Below are 9,367 nucleotides of genomic sequence, written 5' to 3'. Positions count from 1 at the left end.
GGCGTGGTATAATACAACATCCGAGAAGGAGAAGTATACCTATTACGGTTGCAATAGAAGCGAGAACTGAGGGTATAGTTTCCTTCCGTTGACCAAACCGTCCTCATAGCCAATTTGAAATAGTGTTATTAATTCCAGAATTTCTAGTTAGCTCTTTAGGTAAAGCAGTGAGACCTTGTAAGGCTCTGGTTATACTTTTATTAGGAGCAGTGTTATTTGGGATGAAGGTACAACATTTGGTTTTAATCATAACACAAACACCACCTTTCTTGGCTAATATTATATTTAAAGCCATTTTATTTTCCTAGACCATTTTACTAGTGGATCCTAACTGTTCTGCTATTTCTTTAATAGCATCTTTAGTGTAGTTAATAAATTGTTGTTGGTTGTAATAAAAGTATGGTTTATCCAATCTACATTCTTATTAGTTGTTTTTGTGGGAGGAGGTATTCCAACCCCACAGCTATTTGATCTCTAGCTTTGAATTTATCTGCTATATCTTGTGGAATGCCAGTTGCATCTAATAAACATGGGGTCAAAGGACCCAAGAGGGGCTTCTCTTGTTTTACGATGTCTTGGGGGTTTTTTTTGTTTTTTTTTGTTTGTTTGTTTGTTTGTTTGGTTGATGAAATGCCAGGGTAAAAGGGATAGCCATCTGAACTAGAGCACAAGTACCGCTCCAATTATTTGGCAGAGTGTCAAGTAAAGGTCCTCCACAATACCAGCATACATCTGCTTGGGGATGAACACGGGCTGACGGGTCAGCTCTTGGAAGTGCCTGACCTCACTGCATCCTGTTAAGTTGCCAAGAAACACCAAATTTTCCCCTTGTCTTGAGAGACATGAAGCAAAAGGAGTATCAGAAGATGGAGGCTGGATGGCCCTCAGGGGCTGACCCGCAGGGTGCTGGACTTCAGGAAATAGTAGTAAGAGAGTTTGGCATAACTCACTATTTCAGGCTGTAGGACTTTGAAAAAGAGCAACCATGCAGTCTGGATCTTGTTGATTAGAAAACAATTTCAGTGGAAAGGGGACAATCTGAGCCTTTGGCCGACCGTGCGCACAAGCATAACAATTGCTTTTATTTAGAGTGTGAATGGAATATTTAATCCATTCTAACCAGACATTACACCCTAATATCCTATTTTAAATGCTTTGGTTTGCCTTAGGTCTTTTACTTCTACTAGAGAGACTTTGGTTTTGTCATTGTGTCTAGGAGCAGGGACTGATAAAGAGGTGGAAGGAGTAATAAAGAGTATTTCAAACATTTCTTTAGGATCTTTTCCTGAAGCATGGGCTCCTATACCATAAATATGACCTAATGAAGGAGAAGAGTCTTTAGAAGTTGCAATAGTAATAGTAAGCTATATAGGATTACATCGGTTATGTTGACAATTGGAAAGAGCAGCTCCTTTGGTGAAATGATTATATGGCTCTAACGACTGGCAAAGACTTGTAGAAGAAGTTTAACTCCACTGTGGACATTTTGTGTTCTATTAAATATTAGACCAAGTATAACATAAAGATTCAGTTTGGAAAGGGCAAGAATCCTATTCCCACCAAGTAATACAAGTACTATTTTCAGGGTTTTTGTCTGTACAGGAAGACATTACCTCTTTCCAGTCTAAGGAGGTCCAAGAAGGACAGAGATACTTGTCTAAAGTAGCAAGGCCGGGCGCCGTGGCTCAAGCCTGTAATCTCAGCACTTTGGGAGGCCGAGACGGGCGGATCACGAGGTCAGCAGATCGAGATCATCCTGGCTAATGCGGTGAAACCCCGTCTCTACTAAAAAATACAAAAAACAATTAGCCAGGCGAGGTGGCGGGTGCCTGTAGTCCCAGCTACTGGGGAGACTGAGGCAGGAGAATGGCGTGAACCCGGGAGGCGGAGCTTGCAGTGAGCTGAGATCCGGCCACTGCACTCCAGCCTGGGCGACAGAGCGAGACTCCGTCTCAAAAAAAATAAATTAATTTAAAAAAATAAAGTAGCAAGTTGTCTTTGACTTTGTAAATTCCCATCAGGCATAATTGAACAAACATCAAATATAACAACTTGAGATTAGATCGAGTTACATTGATAATAAGATAAGGAATGGTTAGAGGGTAGAAAAGAAAAAGAACGAATAGACAGATTAAACTTTTCTTAGCTTTAACTTGCTAGGGTTTGACAGAATAACAGTCCATGATTCCGAAGGTGATGATGCCTTTTTTTGACTCAGGTATGATGTGTCCATCCTTTTTTTGCTGTATGAACGGCAGTCTCGGTGGTTAGAAGTACAAGGTAAGGTCCTTCCCAGGCTGGCTCCAGTTTTCCTTCTTTCCATCCTTTGATAAGGACGTGGTCTCCAGGCTGGTGTTGACGTACTGGAAATTCTAAGGGTAGTGTGTGTGCTAGGAGACCTTTAGTTTTAAGAGAAGAGAGAGTAGAGGAGAGACCAAGTATATAATTTCAGAGAAACTGATCTTTTGTTTTAAACGTAGGGACATCAATAAAAGAATATAAATACGGTAATCCATACAACATTTTATAAGGGAACAACCCAACATTTTTCCTAGGGGCAGTTCTAATTCTTAATCAAGCAATAGGAAGTCATTTCGTTCATGGCAACCGAGTCTCTAGGACGAATTTAATTAAATGATTGTAAAAGTTTGATTCATTCTTTCTACTCTTCCTGAAGAGGATGGATGCCAAGGAATGTGATATTCCTACTTTATGTCTAGTACTTGGGCCAGCTTTTTAATAACATGGGCAGTAAAATGGATTCCATTGTCTGAATCAATATTTTTTAGTAGTCCAAACCTAGGCACAATATGTTCAATTAAGGCTTTGACTACATTACTGGCAGTTGCACTTGAAAAATAAATGGCTTCTACCCAATGGGAAAAATAATCTCCTATTACTAGCAAATACTTTAAGCTACCAATTGGGGGCATTTCAGTATAGTCAATTTGAACACTTTGAAATGGCCTTAGTCCTGGATTTCTTCCTTCAAGGGGTAATTTTCTTAAGGCTTATTTGTTTTTCTTGCAAAATAAACAACTGTCTAATTTTTTGGCTAAAGTATAACTTCCAATACATCTATAAACTTTAAGAACTGCATCACACATAGCTTGGGAACCCCAGTGAGTTCCCTGATGTAGCTGGGACAAAATTTCCCTCATAAGAGGCTTAGGTAAAATTTCCCCTTGATTTGAAGTATCCGTCTCCCTTCCGAATTCTTTTGAGCTTTAATTTTTGCCAACTTTTCTTTTTTGTCTTGAGAGAAAATAGGAACATAGTAGGAGAAGGGAGACAAGGGGTTAAATGAAAAATGTGTGTCTCAGAAACAGCAGCCTGCTTTACTATTTGGTCTACAAGATTATTTCCTCGACTTTCAAAAGAAAAATCAAGTTGGTGTCCTGGAACATGAACAATGGCTGTTTCTTCAGGTAATTGAAGATTATTAAGAACATGAACAATTAGTGTTTTATGAGCAAGTTCTTTACTTTTACTGTTAATTAGTCCTTAGCCCCAATTTTTCCAAATGTAGAGATACCTCGAAGGCATATTTAGAGTCAGTATAGATGGTTCCTACCTGGTTCTGTAAATATTTTAGGGCCTAAGAGCAAATAACTCGCAAACTTTTGTTTGTTTGTTTGTTTGTTTGTTTGTTTGTTTGTTTTTGAAGACGGAGTCTCACTCTGTCGCCCAGGCTGGAGTGCAGTGGCCAGATCTCAGCTCACTGCAAGCTCCGCCTCCTGGGTTCACGCCATGCTCCTGCCTCAGCCTCCCGAGTAGCTGGGATTACAGGCGCCCGCCACCTCGCCCGGCTAGTTTTTTGTGTTTTTTAGTAGAGATGGGGTTTCACAGTGTTAGCCAGGATGATCTCGATCTCCTGACCTCATGATCCGCCCGTCTCAGCCTCCCAAAGTGCTGAGATTACAGGCTTGAGCCACCGCGCCCGGCCTAACTTGCAAACTTGAGCAGACCAACTGTTTGGTAATCTTCCTGATTCTAATTCTTTTAAGGTCTCTCCATTAATTATAGCATATTCATTATGTCGTGTCCCTTCAATTACCCAGGAAGAGCCATTTATAAATAGATGTCACCCTGTTTTAAAAGGAGTCTTTACTAAATCTGGTCTAACTTTTGAATGACAGTCAATTAAATCTAAACATAAATGTTCTTTTTTGGGCAGTGGTTTCCCTGTTAAGAAACATGCTGGATTTAGGCAATTATTTCTAGTTAAAGTTAAATTATCTCTTTTTAATAGAATAGCCTCATATTTTAAAATTTTAGAATCAGTAAGCCATCTCCTGGCTTTTTTATTTAGGATTGCTCTAACTTGGTGAGGGGTGCTCACTGTTAGATACCCTTCAAAAGTTAATTTCCTAGTTTCTTCAACTAGTATTGCTGTGGCTGCTACAGACTGAATATACTGAGGCCATTCACTGGCAACCAAATTTAATACTTTTGATAGAAAGGCTACTGGTTGTCGACTGCCTCCATGTTCTTGAGTGAGCACGTTGTCTACATTAGTAGAAAGATAAAATAGCTTTTTTTTTTTTTTTTTTGAGACGGAGTCTCGCTCTGTCGCCCAGGCTGGAGTGCAGTGGTCAGATCTCAGCTCACTGCAAGCTCCGCCTCCCGGGTTCACGCCATTCTCCTGCCTCAGCCTCCCTAGTAGCTGGGACTACAGGCGCCCGCCACCTCGCCCGGCTAGTTTTTTGTATTTTTTTTAGTAGAGACGGGGTTTCACCATGTTAGCCAGGATGGTCTTGATCTCCTGACCTCGTGACCCGCCCGTCTCGGCCTCCCAAAGTGCTGGGATTACAGGCTTGAGTCACCGCGCCGGGCCGAAATGGCTTTTTTAAAGAGGGTAAGGCTAGGAAGGGAGCAGTGGTGAGTCTTTCTTTTAATTCCCCACTTGATTAACTTCTTCAGAAGTCCATATAAGGGGATCAGGTTCCCTTTTAGTTAACTTTTCATGTAAGAGTTTACTTTTTAATGCATATGAGGCAATCCATAAATGACAGTACCTAACTAATCCTAGGAATTTTCTAAGTTCTTGTTTGGTTTGGGGCAAGGGTAGAAACACAATTCCCTCAATTCTTTCTGGTCCTATTCTTCTTTTACCTGCACTTATTAAATGGCCTCGATACTTAACTTCAGGTTCTACATATTGAGGCTTTTCTGTTGAAACCCGTAACCCTTCATCTTGTAGGTGGTTAAGAACTTATGTAGAAAATCCAGCTACCTTTTCTACATCTTCCCCAAATATAAGAATATCATCTACATATTGAAGCAAGCGTAACTGTTTGCAGACAATAATCTTCTTTAATACTTGACTAGAAAGATTGGGAGAATCTGTAAATCCTTGGGGTAAAACTGTCCACCTCTATTGTTGCTTCTGCCCTGAATAGGGGTCCTCCCACTCAAAGGCAAATGTATTTCAGTAGTCTTTAACCAAAGGACATGCCCAAAATGCATCTTTTAAGTTTATTACTGTGAATCACTGATGACTATATGGAATTTTACTTAGAGTAGGGGTTAGGCACAATAGGTTTGAACTATTTGATTGATAGCTCTAAGATCTTGCACTAATCGATATGATCCATTTGATTTCTTGACCGGTAAAATTGGAGTATTGTATAGAGACATACAAGATTCAAGCAGCCCATCTTTAATAAGTCCTTTAATTACAGGCTTTAACCCTATTCTTATTTTTAAAACAATAGGGTATTGCTTTCTCCTTACTACTTCCCCTGGAATCTTTAACCGAACACGTATTGAAGGAATCTGTAAATTTCCCCCATTATCTTCCCTTGACCAGACATCTGGATGAATGTGTTTTTCATCTGCTGTAGTTAACAAATTTAAAGAGGTTACGAAACGGTTTGGACTAACTTGTAAACCTATACTTAACTTTAACATTAAATCCCTTCCTAACAAATTGGTTCCTGCTTCAGGAATTAATAAAAATTGTATATAAGTTGATAAGTTGATCAATCTAGATATTTCACTTCTGTATTTTTTTCTTTTTTTTTTTTTTTTGAGACGGAGTCTCGCTCTGTCACCCAGGCTGGAGTGCAATGGCCGGATCTCAGCTCACTGCAAGCTCCGCATCCCGAGTTTATGCCATTCTCCTGCCTCAGGCTCCCAAGTAGCTGGGACTATAGGTGCCCGCCACCTCGCCCGGCTAGTTTTTTGTATTTTTTAGTAGAGACGGGGTTTCACCGCGTTAGCCAGGATGGTCTCGATCTCCTGACCTCGTGATCCGCCCGTCTCGGCCTCCCAAAGTGCTGGGATTACAGGCTTGAGCCACCGCGCCCGGCCACATATTTTTTTCTTAAGATGCAGTCTCACTCTGTTGCCCAGGCTGGAGTGCAATGGCACTATCTCAGCTCACTGAAACCTCCCGAGTTCAAGCAATTCTCTGCCTCAGCCTCCTGAGTAGCTGGGATTACAGGAACCCACTACCATGCCCAGTTGATTTTTGTATTTTTAGTAGAGATGGAGTTTTACCATCTTGGCCAGGCTGGTCTTGAACTCCAGTCTTGAACTCCTGACCTCCTGATCCACCCACCTTGGCCTCCCAAAGTGCTCGGATTACAGGTGTCAGCCACCATGCCTGGCCTAACTTCTGTTATTTTCTAAAACTTTTGCCTTGATACCTTCCCCCTTAACTCTAGAAAATGTTAATTCCTCTGGGGAACAAACTAAACTAGCTGGAAGAAAACAAACAAATGAATGGGATGTTCCTGAGTTGATCTGAAAGATGATTAATTCATGTCTTGGTCCCACCTCTAAATTCATCAAGGGCTCTTAGTGGGACTTGAAATAGAAAATACAAAGCACCAGACCCCCCTACTGTTCTTCAAAAGTGGTTACAAGTGGGAGAGCTTTTCTCTGCCTTTTCTAACTCAGGACATCCCCTTTTAAAATGACTTGGTCTCCCGCATCTATAACATTTGTTTTGTCCTCCCTCCCAACCAAGCCCAAGGCTCCTTTGCTTCTCCTTTTTATTTCCACATCCACAATGCCCATGACACTTACTCTGACTTTCTTCTCTAAAATACTGACCTTGCCTTCTTTCTTTTTACATTCCTGAATTTCCAAATTTTCTCCTTTCACCTCCCCCAGAAAATCTTACAGACGCAGGTCTATATCTAGTCCCTAGCATCATCTGCCCTGGTGAATTTTGCCAAAATTTTTGCTGTTTGCCTTTGTCTTTCCTCATCCCTTTTTACATATACTTTCTGAGCTTCTCCTAATAACTCTTCTATTGACCTATTCTTCCAATTTTCTAATTTTTGTAAGTTCTTAGCTATGTCTGTCCAACCGTTAGTAACAAAGTGCAGTTTTAACATTCCTTGCCCAAGGGGGCTCTCTGGGTCTAAGTTAGCATATTTTCTCATTTGTTCTTTTAATCTATCTAAGAACCTCATACATGCTTCATCTTTCTCTTGTTGGACATCAAATGCTTTGGAAAGGTTTTGGGGTCAGGGTGCTGACTTTCAAATCATTTCTCTTAAATCCCTCATATTATCTCAGTGGGCAGCATTAATGTTATCCCACTGCGGGTCCTGAGTGGGGAGTTTATGATCTTCTGCTGGAATATTCTGACCTGGAGGATGTTCGCGTTCGGTGGCTCTGTGGATCATATTTCTTTCTTCCCTTGAAAAAAAGACACCTATGTTGGACATTAATTCGGCCCAAGTATATAACGGAGGGCCTAAAAACTGATCAATCTGATCTGCCTCCCCATCAGGCTCATCTAATAGTGGCTTTAGTTCCCTTTTTAAACTCCGAACTTTAGACCCAGTAAGGGGAGCATCCACAAAACCAATAGCTCCTCCTCCTTGAGGAACGTTCCTTAAAGGAAAGAATGTTGAAGTTAACTCTTCATGGGTGGGGGCAGGGAGGAAAAGGGAAATTCTGAACATCCTGCTTACATTGTTCTAATTCTTGCTGGAGTCCTTTCTTTAAAGAAGGATGTTTAGAGTTTCCAGGCTCCTGGGATTCACAAGAGTCTGGGTTATATGGGGGAGAAATAACATGGGTAGGAGGGCCTGGAGTGGCAGCCAGGTCTGGGATTGGGTCCGGGTCTGGGATCTGTCCAGGAGGGCATCCAGGACAGAAGAAGCTGCCTGGGGGAGGTGGCGGAGGGTTATTAAGAAATGGGGGAAGGTGGCCTAGAGGGTCCCATCTCTTATCAGTTGAGGCAATTTCTGACTCTTTCTTATTTTCTAGACCCCTTCAGTCGTTTTTAATGGATAAAGAATAACAGGTCCTTGCCACCAGCATAAAGCATAATCTTCTTCTTGTGACAAAGGACTCTTGCTATTAACATACATTATTAAAAGTTGACAGACCTAATCTTCATCTGACCCAAATTTTGGCCAAAAAACTGCTGGCTTGAGAATTGGGTTGTTAGTCCAAATGAAGCAACAATACTTAATTATTTGCTGCTGCTTTTTAAATTTAGTTTTTTTGTTATCTTTCCAATACTTTAACATAAGCCCTAAAGGACTATGGGGAGGGATTTGATCACTCGCATCTTTCTTCACCCCGGATTTACTAGTAACGTTTCCCATATTGAATATCCGGTAGACTGAACCTCTTCATCCTGGAGACTTCTTGTCTATCCTGTTTTCTCTGGCTTGCTTAAATTCTTTTTTTTTTTTTTTTTTTTTTTTTTTGAGGCGGAGTCTTGCTCTGTCGCCCGGACTGGAGTGCAGTGGCCGGATCTCAGCTCACTGCAAGCTCCGCCTCCCGGGTTCACGCCATTCTCCTGCCTCAGCCTCCCGAGTAGCTGAGACTACAGGCGGCCGCCACCTCACCCAGCTAGTTTTTGTATTTTTAGTAGAGACGGGGTTTCACCGTGTTAGTCAGGATGGTCTCGATCTCCTGACCTCGTGATCCGCCCGTCTCGGCCTCCCAAAGTGCTGGGATTACAGGCTTGAGCCACCGTGCCCGGCCTTGGCTTGCTTAAATTCTTAACCTCAAGTGCTTGAGGTTTTGTTTTCCCTGAGGAAGATTTAACTCCTCTTTCTCCCCCTGGAGGCTTCTTACACTCTCCACTCATTTCGCCCTACCTGGCCACTTCCCTTGCGGGAATTTAGGGCCCTCTTAGTATTGGCTTGCCAGTATAAACACCACAGCAGGATCCACCCTAAGCCGTATGAGGTAGCTACCGAACCACAGGCAAGACCCACTCACTCCGTCCAGCATTAGGACTTATTACCATTCACACAAGCAACACCACGTGCAGTGAGGCTTGTGACCATTCACACACACTTTTAACCTCCAGAATATCCCGATCAACCAACGAAGTTCTTTGTCAGCCCCTTGCGATGTTTCTTTTTTTTTTTTTTTTTTTTTTTTT

The sequence above is a fragment of the Piliocolobus tephrosceles genome, chromosome 21 (genome assembly GCF_002776525.5).
Source record: "Piliocolobus tephrosceles isolate RC106 chromosome 21, ASM277652v3, whole genome shotgun sequence".
Taxonomy (NCBI): domain Eukaryota; kingdom Metazoa; phylum Chordata; class Mammalia; order Primates; family Cercopithecidae; genus Piliocolobus; species Piliocolobus tephrosceles.
This window is presented reverse-complemented; position numbering follows the sequence as displayed.